Source organism: Tursiops truncatus, chromosome 18 (assembly GCF_011762595.2).
Source record: "Tursiops truncatus isolate mTurTru1 chromosome 18, mTurTru1.mat.Y, whole genome shotgun sequence".
NCBI lineage: Eukaryota > Metazoa > Chordata > Mammalia > Artiodactyla > Delphinidae > Tursiops > Tursiops truncatus.
In genome coordinates, this window is record NC_047051.1 from 49,166,983 (window position 1) to 49,186,053 (window position 19,071).

Here is a 19,071-nt window from a genome sequence, read left to right on the forward strand (position 1 = left end):
GAGCACAAACTTGAGAGTCACCACCATATAAATGTCACCGAACACCAAGGAAATAGATACTCTGACCCAGTGAGAAAATCTAGGATAAAAACTGAAAACAGTTCAAGGTCAACCTCAGTAGCACTCCCAACTCCAAGCAATTGCTTAGAGAAGGAAGCAACAGTTAACAGAACTGGGGAGGAGAACTCAGAGGTCAGAAGACAACAGTGGACAAGAAAATATGGTGTCTGAAAGATAAAAAAAGAGAGATCTAGTGTGCTAAGGGCTAAGAGGTCCATTGCATTTGGGCTATGGAGAGGCTTCTGTGGCTTTAGCAAGAGCTGTTTCTTTGGAAAAGTGAGGGGAGAATCCCAAATGGTGTGAGTAAAAGGGGGAAATAGGTAAGAAGGTAGAAACACTACAGCAGATGATTCTTATGGGATTCTGGGTTATACAAAGAAATGGAAAAACAGAGTAGGTCTAAAAAGGGATGTGAAATCAAAGAAAGCTTTGGTATTTGTCTTTTTTTTAAAGATAAGAATTATCAGAGCTGGTTTTCAAGTTGTTGGAGAAGATCCTGTAGGTGAAATAGACTGGATATGCAAGTGGAGAGGAAATACCCAAAGAATAGAAGTTAGAATATAAGAGGTATCGGCATTTGACAGGAGTAGGGCTTTCCTTTTGTCATTAAAAAGAAAAGAAGACTGAAATGGTCCAGATAGATGGAAACTTGGTAAAGGAAGATAAGATGAGTATGGAAAAGAATGCAGACCAAAGATTTTCTAATTCCTTTCAGTAAATGTGATATGATCTCACTAATTATAAAATATTTTAAATAAACTATACTTTATATAATTTACATTTATAAAAGTATATTATATTTTCTATAAAAATAAAATGTAAAAATACAGTTAACATATACAAATACAGTTAAATATACAACAAATTTAGCAATGGAAGTTTCCCCTTTTACACTTTGTCTTATAAAGCAATTGGTAGGTCTTGTATAATAGCACCCAAATGGCAATCTTGCCTTAAATTTTAAGGACAGAAATAAAAGCCCAACTTATGTGAATGTCTGAGAGTACATTTGATAAAACATCCTGCTAGAAACCATCAAAAGTTGAAAGACTTATGGCTCTGATATAAAGCCAGCTTTATTCCATCTGCAGAAATCTGGTTAATACATGCAATAAAATACAACAGCCCCAATAACGGATTGTTTTCCATTGTTTTCCTCCCCAAAATCTTACACTTGCAGAGATTTCTGTTTGGTCTCTCTGTTTAGTAAAATACATTGGCAAGGAGCCAATGTATTTTTTAAATTACATAATATTTATCATGACAAGCCAGAAAAAGGTAGCTTCTTCCTCTGTTGTGTATTTTAGTGATTTATTTTATCCTTTTCCTTTTCATCTTCAGATTCTGACTGAAAAACTCTAAAATCCAGTTTTAGTTCCAAGAACCAAATGACTCATTAGGATTAGGTGTTGTAATAAAAGGAGTCTTTCCTTCCTCCTTTCCTCCTTCCCTTCCTCCTTCCTTTCTTTCCTTCTTTCTTTTTTCTTCCTGCCCTCCTTCCTTCTTCCTTCTCTCCTTTTCTTTCTTTTTCCATTCATTTCTCTTTTTGACCTGACTGCCAGCCTGCCTGAAGATTTGAAGATGAAAAGATGTTTATTCCAAAATATTGTACAGAAAACTCTCATTACCGCAATATTGGCTACCTAAAAAGCAAGCATGAATATCCTCCAAGGTCACTGTTAATTCTCTGACTCAACATCATTGTAAAATGATTAATATTCTGTGAAATAAGTTTGAAACCAGGAAAAAGAGAAAATTTGTCAGCAACTGTGTGTATAATGCAATTAGCCAAGGCAACCCTGTTACCTTCCAGTTGGATTTACTGTCTGGCACTTGTTCAGGATGCCCATCCACTAGCTTTATTTTGGAATTGCCCTTGGAAAGCCGCCCAGAGTAAAAATCCTAATTATAGATCCAGTGGCAGTGGTAATATCAGGAAATGGCAGGATGGTTTTCAGAACAAGAGACACAATAGGCCTGTACTATGGTTTGGAGAAATTTTAAAAATAAGTAACCTTTGAATTATAGAAAGGAAAACTAATTTTCTTCCATCTCATTTCATTAAACTTCAATCACTACCAACTTACATCAAAATGAATTTCAAAAAGTTATCTAATCTCTTTCCCTATTTTAAACATATTCATTAAACTATATGCTTCTGTGCAAATGGCAATTATAGTCTTGAATTACATTAGCGATATTCTTATGTCTTCAGAAATGGTAATCATGCAATTTCCTTTTCTTTCCTGCTCCGGAGATTCACAGTTAAGGTATTTTCCTACTTATATTTATCAAAACATTCCTTGTTACAACTTCAAATGACTCCTTGTGCTGACTTTAATGAGGTTTATCTTCCTTAAAAATTATGGCCCATTTTACAGATTCTCATCAGAACAAATTCAAAGCCAAGCCAAATTAGAATAGTCAAAATATTTCTATAGAGATACAAAGGAAATGTTTTAAAATGCTTTTCTCAGCTTTTATAAGAAATTGCATTGAAATTTCACTAACTGTCAACATTGATAAGGAGGAAATTATTACAATCTTATATGTAGCTTATGATTTCTCTGAAATGAAATAATCTCAGACTTTAATATTCTTCTTATCAATTAACAACTTGGCATCAGGATTAAATACTGGGATAAATTATACTTTTAGGGAAGCTAAAGCTTCAGGAAGGAAAGGGTTCTTGAGCTAAGTTTCAAAGAATGAGAAAGGTTCAGAAGGTAGAAATGCTGAACGCCATTCACAGCTGAGGGAACCATGATGATATAGGGTCATAGTGACTATCTCTTAAAAACCCATTATCGTGATTTGCTCCGGTTTCAGAATTACTATTATCTCCTTGGCCTCCTGTTTCTATTATATTTTCCTTGTACTCAATGTCATCCTGCCTACTTTCTCACTTCTATATATCATGGTGCCTGAAATCAAGAAAATAATTTAGAAAGTTGTTGTAGTAAGTTTTAGGATTTTGCAGTTTGGCATTACCACGTTGCTCTGCGAGGACATGCATGATGGAAAGCAAGTATTTGCCACCAAAAGCAACTCATGTCATAATTTCACTAAAAAAGAAAAAGACCAAAAGAGATACAGAACTTTTAAAAATTTTGTCATGAACGCAAGAAGACTTGCCATAAACATTTTACCAAACATCTTCACATACCTTATCTCAAATGTCATCTTTCTGGTAAAATGGGATTTTCATCAGTAGAGATAAATAGTACTAAATAAAATGTGTGTGCAAGGAAGAAAATAACTTTTATAGAAAAATAATTATATGTGCTTATATAATTATTTATGTGTATAGTGTTATGTATAGAATATAAGTGGCTACTTACACACACACAAAAGACTATATATGGAGTGTATGCACAAATATAGATATTTAAAATGATAGCCTAAAAATTATTATCACTTCCCTTTTCAGAACACAAATAAATTAGTTCCTTTTTATACTTTAAACACAAAAACGGAATTCTCTTCCTCACTCTAAGCAGAAAGTATTTCACAACTTCCCAGGAGAGAGTCTTAGCAATGACAAGCCAAATCTAAGTCCACAGCATATGATGATACGATTGTCAACAAGCTGACTTTTGACCATTTATGTCATATTGTAAATAAAACGGCTGCTTGACGGGCTCTCTGAGATGAAAACCAGCTGTGACATGGTTGGTTACTTATTGCATTTCAATTCTTACTTGGTATCCGTAGAAAGGATTAAAATTGTTGTACATGTTTGCTAACGAACTAAAAAATATGTAAACCATCTTATTCTTGGAAGCATTTTTGACAGAGTGTGTGTTGACATCAGAGGGGGGAAAAAAAAGTCCCATATGACAATGTCCTTGGGCTATTGCCTATTAAACTTCAATTAACAATGTGAACAAAGATACTCTGAGTTTAAATTACAGAATTACTTTCTTCATTTCCAACACGTCTTGATGTTTACAGCTTACAGACTCCTGATTCACATCTCAGCAAAAAACACTCAAATCGTTCAAACCATTTCACTGAGGAATTAAAATGGACTTTTGTGCGAAAGGAGCAACTAAATTGAAAATTAAAAAACCTGATATGTATATTAAAGGCAGGGATAGGTTCCACTAAGAATGGTTTTGCATTGCAGAAACTGAGGAGCGGCCAAGATCTGTTTCTGTTTCGTTTATCAGGTCTATCACAGAGCAATTTGATAGTTCCAAACAATTACACACTTTTTTTTTTTTTTTTGCAGTACGCGGGCCTCTCACCGTTGTGGCCTTTCCCGTTGTGGAGCACAGGCTCCGGACGCACAGGCTCAGCGGCCATGGCTCACGGGCCCAGCCGCTCCGCGGCATGTGGGATCTTCCCGGACCGGGGCACGAACCCGTGTGCCCTGCATCGGCAGGCGGACTCTCAACCACTGCGCCACCAGGGAAGCCCCATTACACACTTTTGAAAGATACTTTTTCTCTTTTATTTTTCAAATTGTGAGATGACTTGAAGAAAAGTTTTGTTAAGAAAACACTCTGAGTGTAAAGGGAAATGAATTAAAGTTCAAGAAATCTGAATACACCTCCTAGCCTCTCCTTGACTTTGCTCTGGATCATATGGAAAAGGCTTTAGGTGATTTGCACTTAGATGATTCCTCAGTGAAAGGCCAGATATGATCTGTCCTAGTTTAAAGAAATATTTTAGATATTTAGGTCTGACTTAATTTATGTGGACTGAATAAACCCTTTCCTGATTAGAAATATTATTATAGTTAATGTCTCAATGTTTTGCGTTTATGTTTTTGTTATTCATATAGAAGTGTCTTTATATTTGTATTGCTATAGGGTTTCTTTGTATTTGAAATGGCCCTAAAGTTTTCCTCCCATTTTTTATGTACTTTTGTGACATCAAATGGTGATACGTATATGTGGATGGCTACAGGCTATATTAGCAGAAACACAACTTGATGTTTTGTTCATTTTTGCTTTGCTTAATTGAATCATAGAAAATTAGGACCCCAAAAGAGTAATAATGATCTAGTTCACTTTCTTACATTACAAAAGAGAAAATACACTCAGGAGATTTGATTGGCTTATCCAAGGAGACACACAAAGATGGTGAGCAGAGGACATATGGCTGAGGACAATCTCTAATGGGTTTTCCACCATCTTATAGCATCATTCTCCTGAAAGAGATCTTTGCTGATAGGAGTCTCTCTTAGTTCCAATATGACCAGTAAAATTATTTTATTGAAGCTTTCAAATCCTGTGGAAGTTCTAATACACGAATATTTGGACACATCTTTCTATGAAGTTTAGCTTCAAGATAAGACTATGGACACTTGAAGTCAGCCCAAAAGCAGTTTAAACAATGGCTCTCATTATAATTCCCAGAATATTAACTCATAAAGCCACTGGTTCAGATAGGAATCTATAAATAACTACAATAATGTCACAACTTTGAGGAGAGAGACCTTCCCTTACATCCAGCCAGCTGTTGTCACAAAGAATCAAACCTAAACCTGCAGACATGTGAAGGGTGGACTTTGATGTAGGCCAAGTTTTAAATTATCACTGACAAATTAGATGTTCAATTCAAGAAGATTTTAGTAAAATGGCCCAACACTGTGTATTAGCATTCATCAGGCATGACCAAGTTCTAACAAAATATAGGGAGTATCCAGAGAAATATGAGAAAATGAAATGTTATTCTGATGTTTTTCAAAAGTACTCTTTAACATATAACTGTCCCATCAGAGAGTTGAAAATAAAAATAATAATGAGCTTATGCTCTTTAATATTTGATTGTGTGTCTTGATATTATTATGCTAGAGAACTCTATCTTCTAATTTATAAGTTTATGAAAAGTTATATTCAAAGAAACAGTGGTGTTATACTATTCATTTCTTGTGAGGACATTTAGCCATTCAATTTCCATTTAGTAGCTTACACTTTTCCAAATTATGACTAATGATACTTAGATCTATTTGTTAAATAAGCAAATCTCTCTGCTTCTGACTTGAGTTTGAAAATACTGTTCTTGCCTTTTTCTCTTGTTTCTTTTTCCTGATCAAATAATTCATACAAACTACTGTGATTTCCCTTATTAGCATATATTTACAATTTACAATTGAAAACATTAGAATTCAATAAATAATAATGAAATATTTCTACTTAATATTTAAGATGTGGGCATGTACTTGGAGTTCTATATATGGCATTTTAAAAATCTCTTTTAAATGGCTCATGTAAATTTAAACCTTAAGCTAATTTTGTGTCATTTAATATTTATTAATCGTTCCTAATTTAGACCCTGAATACTTCCAGAAATGATGGAAGACACCTCATAATGGAAAACATATATTAAAAATAACTATTAAAATATAAAAATAGACAAAGCGAGAGAGTGGCATGGACATATATACACTACCAAACGTAAAACAGATAGCTAGTGGGAAGCAGCTGCATAGCACAGGGAGATCAGCTTGGTGCTTTGTGACCACCTACAGGGGTGGGATGGTGGGGTGGGAGGGAGGGAGATGCAAGAGGGAAGAGATATGGGAACATATGTATATGTATAACTGATTCACTTTGTTATAAAGCAGAAACTAGCACACCATTTTAAAGCAATTATACTCCAATAAAGATGTAAAAAAAAAATATATATATATATATATATATATATATATATATATATGTAATACAATGTCAGAGTGAAGAAGTTATACATTAAGCACAAAATCAGGGGAAAAAATGTGGCCAAAAAACTATTCCAATTGAATACTAAGTTTAATCTTGACTTGTACTATAGGCAAGGTAAAAGGGTATATAAAGCAATTCCATACTGAGCATTCTGTCACCAGCATCTTCAGAAATTCACACAACTGGACACTTTTCCAAAGAATCGTAAGTATGAAGCAATTGCCAGGGCACATTAGTTCAGATGAAATCCCAGGCTAGAACTATCCAGGGGCAGGTTCTCCTGCCTCAACAGGCGCTATGAGGCTGAGAAATATGGCTCTGGATTAAGCTTTCATCAAAAGGAAGCAGTATCATCCATAGCACAGTGACATGGTCTCACCCAAGTCCATTAACAATATTAAAAAAAAAAAAAAAAGACGGTAGGATCAAAGCCAGATAAACCAGTTATTGGCTTCAAGTATGTTTTATGTTGCCTTCCAGTTAAATGAGACTTAAAATTCAGGGGCTTCCCTGGTGGCGCAGTGGTTGAGAGTCCGCCTGCCCATGCAGGGGACACGGGTTCGTGCCCCGGTCCGGGAAGATCCCACATGCCGCGGAACGGCTGGGCCTGTGAGCCATGGCCGCTGAGCCTGCGCGTCCGGAGCCTGTGCTCCGCAACGGGAGAGGCCACAACAGTGAGAGGCCCGCGTACCGCAAAAAAAATAAAAATAAAAAATAAAATTCAAAGACGTGACTGATTTCCTTTTATGTCCATATTTGCATGAAACTCTGGTCTAGCTTCATTTGCATATACATGAATAGGCATAGATAAGCTACAGAAAATACCTCTTTGGAAATAATATAACTTTAAAACATCTCAAAAGCTATTGGTTAGTGTGAAAATAATAAAAAGCAAGCTTCCCTTATCTCACAGCATATGCAAAAATCAACTCAAAAATGGATTAAAGACTTAAACACAAGACATGAAATGGTAAAACTCCTAGAAGAAAACATAGGGACAAGCCCTTTGATTGATTTTAGTAATGGTTTTTTGGAATTGACACCAAAAGCACAAGCAACAAAAGCAAAAATAAATAAGTGGGACTACATCAAACTAAAAAATTTCTGCACAGCAAAGGAAGCAATCAACAAAATGAAAAGGCAACCTGTGGAATGGTAGAAATATTTGCAAGCCATATATTTTATATGAGCTAATATACAAAACATATCAGAAAGTCATACAACTCAAGAGGGAAAAAATAATTCAACTAAAAATGGCAAAGAATCCAATAGACATTTTTCCAAAGACACACAAATGGCCAACAGGTATATGAAAAGATCCTCAACATCACTCATCATCAGGAAAATACAGACCAAAACCACAATGAGATATCACCTCACACTTGCTAGAATGGCTATTACTCAAAAGTCAAAGGTTAAAAAGTATTACAGAAGTTGTGGAAAAAAGGGAACTTTTGTGTAGTGCTGGTGGGAATATAAATGGTACAGCCACTATGGAAAACAGTCTGGAGGCTCCTCAAAAAATTACAAATAGAACTACAATATGATCCAGCGATCCCACTTTTGGGTATATATCCAAAGGAAACTAAATCAGTATCTTGAAGAGATAACCTGCATTCCCAAGTTTATTGCAGCATTATTCACAGTAGCCAAAACAAGGAAACAACCTGTGTCCATCAACAGATAAATGGATCAAGAAAATTCTGGACGTTTATATATAATGGAATATTATTCATCCATGAGAAAGAAGAAAATTCTGCCATTTGCCACAACTTGGGTGAAACTGGAAGACATTATGCTAAGTGAAATAAGTCAGGCACAGAATGACAAATATTGCATGATCTCACTTGTATGTGGAATCTAAAAAAAAAAAACCAAAAAAACAAAGCCCAAAAAACTGAAACACACAGTAACAGAGAGTAGAATAGTATTTACCAGAGGCTGGAGGGTAAGGGAAATGGAGAGTTACTGATCACTTTCAGTTGTAAGATGAGTAAGTTCTGGAGACCTAATGAACAGCATGGTGACTATAGTCAATAACAACATATTGTATACTTGAAATTTGCTAAGATCCCCTGTGTTCTTAACTACAAAAAAAAGGAACTATGGGAGGTGATGTTTATCTTAATCAGTTTGATTGTGGTAATAATTTTACAATGTATACGTATATCAAAACACTTATAGACCTAAATATATAGTTTTTATTTGCTACAAAAATAAAATTAAGTAAGTACAAAATAAAAACCAGGTTTAAGTTTCAAATGCCAGATCCATACATTATTAGTAAGTATTGAGCAGTATATTTAAACTCCCAGGGTCGCTATTTTCTCATCTGTAAAACAAGGATAATATCTACCTCCTAGGAATTTCTTAAGTATGGTAGGTAGTTGCTAAAAGGACACTTGGTAGTCACACCCTTGTATAATCTCTTCCCCTCGAGTGTGGGTAGACATAACAATTTATTTCTAACAAAATATAGCAAACGTAATGGGAAATTACTTCTGATATTAAACTACAAAAGACTGTGAGTTCCATCTTGCTTGTTTCTCTCACTCTCTTACTTGCTCTGAGGGAAACCAGCTACCATGTTTGGGTTGTCCTATACAGAGGCCGTGTGGCAAGGAGGTGAGGGAAGCCTCTACCTAGCAACCAGTAAAGAACTGAGGCTTTCAGTCCAATCACCCATGGGAAACATGGTCCAACTACGTGAGTGTGTGTGGAGACTTGAGACTGCAGCCCCATCTAACACTTTGCTTGCCTCCCTATAAAAGACCACAAGACACATGGCCCAGATAAGGGAGGTCCAGATTCATACCTACAGAAACTGTGGAAAAATAAATGTTGCTGTGAGCCATTACGTTTAGGGTAAATCCCTACACAACGATAAATATATAACACAATATTGTTATCCATAGAGCTGTTGAAATACAGCTCTGAGTCTTAGGAGAATGCACTGAAATTAGAAAGTATATCAAGAAATAGAGTCTGCCTTAAACTGAGTAGAAAATATACAGCAGAAACTAACACAACAATGTAAAGCAATTATACTCCAATAAAGATGTTAAAAAAAATTAACAACAACCAAAAATTGAGTAGAAAAGAGGGTAAGCCAAATCCTTAGAAATAACCAATCTTTAAGAAAAAGAAGACCCATCAGTGGAAGAGAAACCCATGGTGAAGGTCAAAAGGGGCAGTTCTAACACTGAGATGACGGATGCCAAGTGAGGAGAGAATTTCAAGAAGGAAGTTAAAACCAAAGTTTAATTAATATTGAGGCAGAAGGAAGAGGAGTAATATTTGCTAAAAACTCATTATGAGACAGGCACTTACAGGTGTTTTGCAAGTACTAACTTATTTTGGTGCTTATAATATTAAAGCATATTTTTTCCCATTTCACAGATACGAAAGATGCTCAGATGAGGGAGATACCTTGCACAAAGTCACACAGTGTGCGAAAGTGTCAAGATTCAAATATAGATCTGTCTAATTCCAATCTCTGGCTTTCTCCACAAATACACAATGACTCATTGACTTGTATAGAAGAGCTTATAAAGCTGTCACATATAACAAACCTACTTAGACTGATATAAAATCCCTCTGAGGTGGTTAGGAAGTTCCTCTCCAACCACTGGATGGTGCTCAGGCTTTACCATTTAACATTCCTGAAGGAACTATGTTCTCTCAGAACCCTGCCCGTGTTGGAAGGGCTACTCTTCCCCCCTACCTTTGTGACTCCTTCCAGATACCATTTAAACATTACCTCCTCCAGCAAGGTCAATGTCCTATCTTAGGTGGAGTTGGTGACTCGAAGTTCAGATGCATACCTCCATAGTAGCACTTACTATGCTCTGTTTTAGTTGTTGCTTTATGTCTCTATCTCTTCCATCATAGGCTGTGTCTATATTTCCTGTCATGATGTCTATATGCCTGACTTATAATAGACAATAGATATTTGTCAGATGTAGATTGAATGAATCAATGAATGAAAAAAATCCTGAAGACTGAATAAGATGAGAAAGGTAGAGGAATGACAAGCAGAAACAAGAGCATATATGAAACTCTGAAAGCATAAAAGAGCATGGGGTATACAGAAGAGAAAACATTGCCATATGGAAATTTAAGCTCACTTCATCACACATATACGAAATTCAGAACCATATGGTTATGGAATTCACTAGGAGGAGCAGAAAAAGAGGTGGGAAAGCTAAGGGTTGTAACAGACAACTGCTGGCTGCTGTCTAGTAGCCAAACTGTAACAGAGAAGAACAAACCTGACTCCATATTAGATCTATTTCTTTAGCTCTAACCCTTGTGGTCTGTTGCCTATGCTTAGTCATGCTGGCTCTGCACCTTTTGTAAAAGATGTTGCCTCTAGCCTGAAATATACAGGATAGCCCATTCTCAAGGCTCTGACCTTCAAAGGTATAACTATTTTTTTTTTTTTTTTTTTTTTTGCGGTACGTGGGCCTCTCACTGTTGGGGCCTCTCCCGTTGCGGAGCACACGCTCCGGATGCGCAGGCTCAGCGGCCATGGCTCACGGGCCCAGCCGCTCCGCGGCATGTGAGATCCTCCCGGACCGGGGCACGAACCCGCGTCCCCTGCATCGGCAGGCGGACTCTCAACCACTGTGCCACCAGGGAAGCCCAAAGGTATAACATTTTTCCATTTATATGGAGATAAAAATTTGCAGAACAGAGAATAACAATTGTCTTGTTGGAAGTTTATAGGAACATTGTGAACAGACCTACATGGACAACTAACTGTAGGAACAAAGGATTCCGACACCAAGAAGTTTGCACAACGAGCCACACCCTCTCATCTTTTAGTATAAAAGCAGCCTGAATTCTAACTCAGGTAAGATGGTTCTTTGGGACACCGTCTTATCAGTATGCTGCCTTCCCAAATAAAGGCACTATACCTTGTCCCAATACCTCCTCTCTGGATTTACTGGCTTGTCGTGTAGCAAGCCAGCATGAGCCTGGACTCCGTAACAATATCTCTTCTCCACCTTCCTAACAGAACTCTGAGTTCAGAAGTTCACCTGCATGTAACCATGTGCTTCAGGGACTGCTTATTCCCAGGCTTGGGAAGGAAGAGCAGGGGTTCATGTTGTCTAAGGCAATCCTGACAGGTACATACCTCTTGCCCAGGTTGGTGTAGATATGCGTATGTGATGCAACATATCCAGCCATGTGCTTATGCCCGGTAGAAACTTCCTTTGTATTGATTGGTCACTACCTACTAATTGGGGTGATCTCAAACCACTATTATTACCACATAGTAATAATTGTCATTTATTGTGCATGTGCTGTGCTAAGCACACTAACAAGCGCTTTAGACACCTCATGTATAAACAAGCCCTAGGAGCAATCTGTTTGCTGGGGGAAGGGTTCAGGACTGACGTAATTTCTAGACAATGTACTTCAATTTGCATTAGCGAATCCATTTTGTTCACAAGAACAAATCACTCTTTGACCCCAGTGGGAAGAAAAAGATAAGGCCTATTTATTATACTTCAATGTCACAAGAGAGAAGATTCCTTAGACCAGATATTCTTCCCTGGGTAGATGCAGTATTGATTTTCACTAACCTACCTTGGAGAAAGTCCAGTTGCTGCAGGATGGTCATTTGAGTCACGCAGGAATGCTCAGGGAGGCTGGGCTCTGGCTCTCGAGTCTGCTAGGAGGCCGCCTTCTTCTGATTGGCCGGGCAGAACGGAGCCCCGCCCAGCCGAGCTGCGGGGGCCCACGCAGCGCTGGCCGGCAGCGCGGTCGCGTGATGCGTCCCTGCCTTGTCCGCTGCAGTCTCCGCCAGCAGCAGGCTGGGAGTTGAAACGCCAGGCGATTCCCCCCGCTCCCCACCAGGCCTTGTATTCTATCCCACAGGACAGTATGCACCTTAAGGTCCTAAAGAAAAGGCACAAAATGTTCAAGGAATGTTTAGAAATAATTTGAGAGGGTGCGTAGGGAAACCATGCCGTCATCAGGACACCAGCTCTGGGATGCTGAACATCATCCTCTCCTGAGTGACAATGACTGTTATGACTCTTCAGCCTCCTCTGCCTTCGAGGCTGACGTGACAGAGTCCAGTTCATCCACTTGGGCTGCAGCAGGATCTGCGCCTGTGTCACGTGGCTTCTGGTCACCTATGCGATCTTTCTGGTGACATTGGCCTTGCTGCTGCCTTCCAAAGACTTCTGGTACTCCGTGGTCCACGGGATCATTTTTAACTGCCTGGCGGTGCTTGCCCTGTGGTGTCTCACCTGAGGACCGTGCTCACCCAGCCGGGGGCAGTACCCAAAGGAAATGCTACTAAAGAAGGCATGGAGGTTTGCAACTGAAGCCTGGAGAAGGGATCTGTACAAGTGTCCCAAGTGCTGCTGTATCAAGCCCGAGCGCGCCCACCACCGCAGTATTTAAACCCAGATCCACTCCATATACAATGACAAATCGGAAATAGAGAGGCTGAAGAGCGAGAAGCCCACGTGGGATCAGTGGCTGCGATAGAAAGGGATGAAGTCCGTCTTTGGGGGGCCCCGTCGAAGCTCTGGATGAACCCCTTCCGCTTTAGGCAACTGCAGACAAGACCCAGGAAAGGGGGCCCCCCCGTTCTCAGTGTGAGGCCCTCTCATCATGCTGGAACTTGTTAACGGACTTTATTTGGGGTCGGAAAGGGTATCAACAGCTCATCTGTGACCAACAGGGCAAATGGAACCTACACAGACCAACTGCTCGGAGCAAGCAGAGTTTTATATATTTATGGTCACGGATGGCAGATTTTCCACACTAGTAACTGGGTGGCATTCTGATCAGTGTCACTGTCCAGTAATGAAGGTCTGTGGCCACACGAAGAAGCCAAATGTCATTGTCTTCCAGTACAGTTAGGAGTTTTGTTAATGTGCTTCACATTTTCTAAGAAGGTGTGTGGGATATTACACTGTTTATTAAAAATCCTGTGTGCCGAGCTGCTTTTCTCAATCATGAAGAAAACAAGCCAATCCAGTGAACAAGAATTCTGCAGCTGGTGGTTTCAGGGAGCTCCCACTGACCCTCTTGCTCACCAGCGACCCCCTCGGTCAAGCAGGAGCCCGTGGAGGCTTCCACAGCTCCCACACTTTTCACTGAGCAGCAGGGGGGCTGCAGCCACGCTCCCCTGCCAGGAAGTGGCGGTCCCTGACCCTGTGGGCAGGTCTGTGCGTGTCTGTGTGTGTGCACGTGTGTTTTGAAGTGGGCAGTGTTGTTCAGGTGATGTAACATGTAATGGGCGTGTGCAGCAAACAAGCTATGTTTCAGAAACCAACGTTTCAGGGAAGAGGAGGGAGTTGTGTGGAGTCCTCCTGCCCTGGGGTTTACTATGAATGTATTGCATATTGGAGAATATCTCGATCCAAAAAACAATCATTCCTGTGTGGTAAAAAAAAAAAAAAAAAAAAAAAAATTAATGCTCATGGACAAACCATGAAGGTGGCAGTGAGTCTCAGAGCACGATCTAAACACACACGCAAGGTATGGGTTATAACAGACCCTCTTCTTGACCAGGGCCCAGCAGGCTCTCCTTCCAGATCTTGCCCACAGAAAGGTTAGCATCTCAGAGGTCCTTCTCCCTGAAAGTTGTTTCATTTGAAAAAATGAGGGTTCATTGCTCATTGGCTCCACTACAGTCTAACCACCAGGACCTCCTTGCACTTTTCAACTTGCCAAGATTGTCCCCGCTTCAGTCCTCTGCATTCCATGTTCCCTCTGGCCAGATGGATCTTCCCCAAGATATCCCATGACTCATTTCTTCATATCTTTCAATTTACTTAAATTTTATACTCTCAAAGTAACCTGATGTCTCTATATAAATTAGCAGTCCTGTCACTCTATCACCTTAGCTGAGTTACTTTTCATAATAGAACTTGTTGCTATGTGGTCTTGTACGATTATATTTTTACCCTGGGTCACCCCAACTGTAATGTAAATTCTCTGAGGCTGAGGGCCAGACTTTGTCATTTTGTTCCTGATTTCCCAAAGCCCAGAAGAAGTGTGCCTGGCACAAAGTTGGCACTCGATAAATAGTGCTGAAAAAGCAAATGAATCGTATTTATTATAGAGGTAAAATGTATTAAACTAAAAAAATTAGACAGATTCTTAACTGATCAGTACATGTTTTAAACGACTGGATCGTGAATATTAGTATGTTCTGCGTTTTCTTTCTCAAGTGTGTCTATAGTGGGGGAGGAGAGAATGTTCTTAAATTTTTTAGGCTTATTGTAGAGATCAGGACCTTGAGAGTCACATTCTTCTTTAAGGCCCGTCTAGCACTCCTCCCACTCCCCCACTTGTTAGGCTGCCTCTGGCATTTCAAGGTTTACATGGCAGATAAGAAGAGGGTTGTAGTGCAAGAAATATCTTACTTAACTCTAGCGTTGACCTGGCCTTGGTACTTTCTGGGCTTGGAGGGTGTTAAGACTACTTCTGTTTCTTAGGGAGTGGCTGTAGTTTCTTCAGACGTCACTCCTTCGCTGCTGGGATCTCTCGCTGCAGATACTTAGTGCAGGTAAAGTCTTCCCCTGATGCTACTCGCAAATCTCTGCCTTTTCAGCCTCTAGTTCCCTTGGTCCGCTCCTCACAGGATATCATCCAAATTAGGATCCCATCATCCCTCTAGGCAGCCCTCTTCAACCTTCTTTTTAATCACTCTCGCTCAGCCTTCAGAATAACTACACAGCTATAGCTTCTCACTTTTAAGCTTAGTCAGACTTTGAACCAGCCTTCTTTGCTGGACAGACTCCGGGTAACACAAGTAAAGCTGTCTGAGTGTTCTCCTTGAAGCACTGTCCAAAGCTATACATGGGGAAAATGCAAAATATCTTCTAAATTTCTGAAAATTCCTGGAGTCTTACTTTCCATAGTCCCTTCTTCTTCAAGCTGCATTGTCTTTGCATCTGCCCTTGAACTGCGCTCTAATTGACTCTGAGTTCTGCCAAGAAATCCACTTATACCAAAGCTTTCGTGAATCATGTAGACCTTTTTCAGGAACTTGTAGGGGTGGCAGAGGCAATATTGAAATCATACCACTGACAGTAACTAAGTCAAACCACATCCTGCACACAACCTTTCTCTATCGTGCAAAGCAATCCAGGCTTCTCAGACTCTAGCTCCCTAATTTGCCTACCCAAGATCAAGATTTTTCAACCTAACAAATACCATTTCTATAAGAAAGGATCTGTCCTCAAAAAAAAGCAGTCATGTTTGTAAATATCAAAGTTTCTTTCTTGCATAAATGTATATGTATGTGAATGTACATGTCTATTTACATGAACAGAAAACACTACATGATGGATTTCTTTATACTTTAATTTGAATAATATTAAAAATGCAAAATGTTGAAAGTTACAAGGTCATCACTGCTTTAAATATTATGTGCGTGCACACACATAGGAAATATGAAGCAAATGTCAACCTCAGTTCCCACACTGTCTCAGATGGGACCACTTTAGCAGTTTGATGTATTGTCAAGTGTTCTAAGGCTAATGCAGACATTTGCATGCGTACGTGTAAAGGTGTGTGCAGTTTTTATAGAAATATAATTGTGTGAAACACATTGATCTGTAGGTCTTTTTTTCTGTTAACAATATATTCCCAACATCCTTCTGAGCAGTACGTACACCAGTCTGTTTTTTTGGCTGCAGTACATTCCGTTTCATGAATGCAGCGTAGTTGACGCAGACCATGCTCGCCACACCTCCTCACCCCCACAACCACATCTCCAGTCTCTTATAGCAGCTAATCAGGGATGAGCACATCTTTTCCCAAATGATTTGACTATGTTGTCTTTTATTCTCCACCTGAACTTTAGGATAATGTTTGAAAGGTCAAAGAAAAACAAACATCCCCCTGAAATTAACATTACAGGAAATGGAGATATCAATTTGAGGGTGAATTAGCATCTTAAAATGTTGTCTTTCCATCCAGAAACATGACATCCTTTTACATTCATTCATGTTCCAGTTGTTTGTTTGACTGATTTTATGGCCCTTGATAAAGCTTTGTGGTTTTTATCTTAAATGTCAGACATGAGCAACGATAAATGGGTGCTTAATATGCGTCCCAGGAAGTTTTGCAATTAAACCTATAAACGAATTTCTAGATAAAAAAATTTTAAAAGCTGCCTTTGTGTTCTTACTTCTTAAATAATTTCAGTTTTTAAAATTTTAATGGCTTCTATGGGGTGTCAACTTTTTTCATTGCCAATATTTCATTCAATAATGAAAATCTAAATCGTAGGAATGTATCTTTTTTTTCCCCTGGAAGGTTCAACAAAACTATTAAAATTTTGAATGAAATGTGTCAGCTAACATATATGTAGTTTATTCTCCTGAATCGATATCATGCAACAAACTTTGCTTGCCTGTATTAGAAGTCCTAAACATTTCTTTTAAATTGAGTCTTCCTAATGAAGTATCCGTGAGGGGTCAATCAGGGCAATGATAAAAATTGGTCCTGTTATTTCAAAACACTAATCTGTGTTTTCTATTGTAGTAAACCATAAATGCTTGCTTGGAGGAAGAAGCTGGTCATTCACTTCCTTACTCTGGACGTACACTTGAAACTTTAAGTGTGTACACCATACACAAATGCTGAGAATTCTATTGTGTAATCTTAACATTTAAATGGTCTATCCGTCCATTTTGGTGGGAAAACAAAAACTACTCTACTTGTTTTAATAGGAAGGGATTTAATAGAGGGAATTGGATATTTAAAGTGCTGTTCATAAGGGCAAATAAAGGTCAGGGTGTGCCACTGCTGGTTTTAGGAAATCAGGAAGTGTGGAGATTCAGAACAGTGTTGCTGAATCTCTCAGTTGCCTACAGCACTGAAGCAGTGATTAAAAGAAGCTCATCCAGAAGATGCTGCAAACCTTATGTCTACAGTCAGCTGAACACGTCACCTGTTACTGCCAGAAACAAAAAAATGACTTCAGTCTGTCCTTCATATCTCTTGTGACTAATCCTCTTGTAGGAATTAAATTTAAACCATGTGGCTTGTGGCGAAGGAGTTTGGGAAATGCAGATATAGGGAGGATCTTAGAAGGGCAAGGATCGTACTCAATATTAATAGACAATATCTCACCCCAATGTTCATTAGCGTCATTCCTAAGATTGTAGTGTCCCATTAGACACCTATAATACACATACGCATTTCAGGTTTGATCAAACACTATAATTTTCGACTTGATCTGAACTCATCTGGATACCCTGATTCCCTACTTGCAAAATCCTAAGTTAATACTTCCTCAGCCAGCAACCCCTGTTGGCTGTACCCTCTTAGACTTAGAAAATGGTGTAAAAATCCCTTTCCAGAACTGGCCCAGCCGAGCTGATTTATATCCTCTCTATTTTCATTTCCTTCTACTACAACAGTGAGAGAATGAGTTATAAAACTTGGCTAGCACTTCCCCTAGCAACAAACCAAATTAATACTGCCTCATTTCTCTTGGGTCACATTTCTACTCAAGAAGATTAACGTGTTTTCAAGACTGGCTAGGTGGTTTTGAACAACCGAAACTGTCAGTTTTATGGAATCATTCTTGGAATTGGTTTGAGTCTTGTTGAGAATGCTATCTTTAAAGGCTTAATTTGATTATTCACAGAAGGACTTCATGCAGTTTTTGAAATATAGTATCCGTCTCCATGTCAATGAGCCGAAGTTCGTATAATCCTGGATAGGTTCCAGCGACATCATTCTGAGTGACTATGAGAATCGAGGTCCAAAATCTTTAGACAGCAAATTTCCATTTATATCCCCTAATTTTCAGCTCCAGAGTCCTATAAAATGATTTCATGTGAATTCTAAATATTTATTAATATCAAAATCTCCACTATGATAAAAAGAGCTTTGTACCAAAACTATTTTTCTCTTCTCTCAAAAAGAAAGAGTCATGAACAATTCAGTCAAATTGTTAGCATGGAAAAATCCAGAAATGCAGACAGAAACTAACAGAAAAAAGTCACAAGTTAATGTCACTTTGCTTTGAATAATTTAAAGAAAACTTTCAAATTAATCATCATTATCTAGCTTTTAATTTTTTTAGACTAATAATTTTCTGAATTTGGTTGGTACACAGGAATATATTCTGCCTCTATATGAATTTTGTGGTCATCACTATGGTTTCATTAAAAATCTATACATGTTATACCAAATGTAAGGTAGATAGCTAGAGGGAAGCAGCCGCATAGCACAGGGAGATCAGCTCGGTGCTTTGTGACCGCCTGGAGGGGTGGGGTAGGGAGGGTGGGAGGGAGAGAGACGCAAGAGGGAAGAGATATGGGAACATATGTATACGTATAACTGA

The 19,071-nt window shown here is 38.7% G+C and overlaps 1 long non-coding RNA gene across 1 annotated transcript in view; it reads right to left on the bottom strand.

Moving 5' to 3' along the window:
- Window positions 1-16,005: 16,005 nt before the first annotated feature.
- The window catches only part of LOC117308818 (uncharacterized), a 497,295-nt gene continuing 494,229 nt past the window's right edge, over window positions 16,006-19,071 (bottom strand). Inside the window, exon 14 of the long non-coding RNA XR_012327721.1 lies at window positions 16,006-18,544. This is a non-coding gene — a long non-coding RNA (uncharacterized lncRNA). The remainder of the gene's footprint in view (window positions 18,545-19,071) is intronic.